General features: G+C 56.9%; 1 protein-coding gene across 2 annotated transcripts in view; it reads left to right on the forward strand.

Annotated features, from left to right (window-relative positions):
* Positions 1–819: 819 nt before the first annotated feature.
* The window catches only part of RNF2 (ring finger protein 2), a 46821-nt gene continuing 45401 nt past the window's right edge, over positions 820–2239 (forward strand). The window contains exon 1 of one of the 2 annotated variants that reach the window (XM_017524513.1): positions 820–1155. The gene's annotated coding sequence lies outside the window, so the exon portion shown is untranslated. Of the gene's footprint in view, positions 1156–1903; positions 1994–2239 lie in introns of those variants that run through there. The other variant, XM_037737073.1, reaches the window with a different exon arrangement.

Below are 2239 nucleotides of genomic sequence, written 5' to 3' on the forward strand. Positions count from 1 at the left end.
CTCATTTCGCAGAGGAAGAAAATGAAGTACAGAGTTATACAATCTACGTAAGTCACATACTTAGACACACATTGGAGGCTATGAACCTAGTTTGCCCAATTCCCACTGCAGTCCATTGGTTTATGCCTCAAGTGCCTTCAGATTTACAGTCTGGTATTGTTCGTTATCTTCTAAAGAGAACATGAGTGACAGCTCAACAACAGTACATCTTGAGATCAGGAAACTTTCGGTTCTTTTTTGCTTCTTCAGCTCATAATTTATATGGATTAAATGTCGAATAATTTATTGGATGCTAACTGACTGTGTTTTAGGTAATGATTATATCTATTAATCTTTCCTTCGAAAATCCTCAAGTTCAGAAGATAATACTGGAAGGAGCCAAGGAGCTAGGAATAAAGCGACAGCAAGGCAAATAGTAAGAGTTGTTGACCACAATCAGGACGTTAACCTCAGGTTAGAGTGGAAGGTCATTTTCCCTGGAGTAATTACACCTTGCAGTTTTATCCTGCAAGGATGAAAAGTGTGTGTTTGCTGTATGAGGGTGGACGAGTGATGAAGTTCATGTGAAGTTCTGCAGACCGAAACCTAATGTGAATTTCCGCCGAGCGGGATGGGTTTAAGAGGACGAACTCACGAGAAAGAAGTCTGAGTCCAAACCCCAGCACCCGGCCAGGGAGGCGTACTGGGTGCGCCGAAGCCAGGGCAGAAGAGTCCAAGCAGAACGCCGAGCAGGACGAGGTGGCGGCGCCGTCATCCCGGCGTAGCCTGGGGGCTGCGTCGGGCCGCGGTGGGCGCCGGGGGGGCGTGGCCGGCCGGCTCGGGGCGGGGCGGCGGCTCGGGTTCCTCAGGCCAGCACGCGGCGGCGCACCCTCCCCTCGCGCCGCGGGCCTCCCCGCGCCGTGCACGTTCTCGTCCCGCGCCTCCGCGCCTCCGCCCCTCGCTCGCTCGCTCCTTCCCGCCCTCCCCGCAGCGCCGGCCGAGCCGGCTTCCCCTCAGTCTCTCATGAATATTGAGCGGCCCCTGTTGTATTTCCCGAGCTCCACTGCGGAAGCCGAGGCTCGCCATATTGTGCGGCGGCGCCGGCGGCCGCGGCAGCTGGTACCCGACTCTCGCTCCGGCCGCGGCCAGCGGAGCCCCTGCCTGGGGCAGGAGCCGGTGAGTGGGGCGGGCGGGGAGGCGAAGGGCGCGGGAGCGGCAGTCAGGGACGCGCCTCCGCTCGGCCGGGTTGCAGGCGGCTGACGGGGGCCGCGCAGTCGAAGGGGGAGTGTGTGTCCGTCCGCGGGGGTGTGAGGGGACATGGCGCCGCCGCCGCCCCCGGCCGCTCTCGGGGCGGGGACGGCGGGGGAGGCGGCTTCTCATTGTTCCCCTGTCTTCGAGGGTGGTGGGAGGGAAGGTTTGCTGGGGACCGGGTCGGCGAGGCGCCGGGATTCGTTCCTTCGCTGCGAACCTCTCGCTGCGCTTTCCTCTGCGCGGAGGCCGGAGCTGCGGCGTGGCCCCCTGGCCTCCGGGGGCGTGGGCCCCGGCCTCTCTGCCGCCCTGCTCAGGAGGCGGACGGAGTGGAATGCGGGTTTTTTCTCTGGGCTTCTCCGTCGCTGCTAGAGATGTGTGTCTGCACCGTGGGGGTGGGGTAGGGGCACTTTGTGCAGATATCGCTCCTTTCTCCTGAGGGGTTGGAGTCTGGGTTCGCATGTAGAGGAGCTGCTCGGCGTCGGGGTTCCTCGTAAGCTTTGGGGAGACCACTTCTGCTTCAGACGTTTCTGGAGTGCCGCCTCCTGCTCTGGAGTATCTGTTGCTGCTTTCTAAAGCCGCGAGCGTACCCCGGAGGAGTCGTGGGGGGAGGGGGTGTCTTGGTTTGTTTCTGCGGGAAGCTTCACGTTTTGAACCCTGTCGTTGACGCTGAGATCCTTGTACCCACTGTTGCCGAGAACCCCCGTCCCGCTGGTCAGAATCGTTTCTCTTCTACAGAAGTCGCCTTCTTGCTTTCAGAGACGGTGTGAGTAAAAATTGATCTGAAACTTTGAGGTTCATTTCAGTTATTTGCCCGCTAAGACCAATTAATAGACTAATCTATTTGAAGCCCCTTTGGTTATCTTTTTCATGGTCGTTGGAAGTTTTAGAGAATGTAACTTTACATTGTAAAATGATTTGAAGATTTCAGGTTTCTTTGAGGTGCCGTGAAAAGGAAAGATACAGATATGCACCTGGTATTTTAGTAATATGTTTTTTTTTTTTTTTTTTT

Source organism: Cebus imitator, unplaced genomic scaffold (genome assembly GCF_001604975.1).
Source record: "Cebus imitator isolate Cc_AM_T3 unplaced genomic scaffold, Cebus_imitator-1.0 Scaffold33, whole genome shotgun sequence".
NCBI classification, from domain to species: domain Eukaryota; kingdom Metazoa; phylum Chordata; class Mammalia; order Primates; family Cebidae; genus Cebus; species Cebus imitator.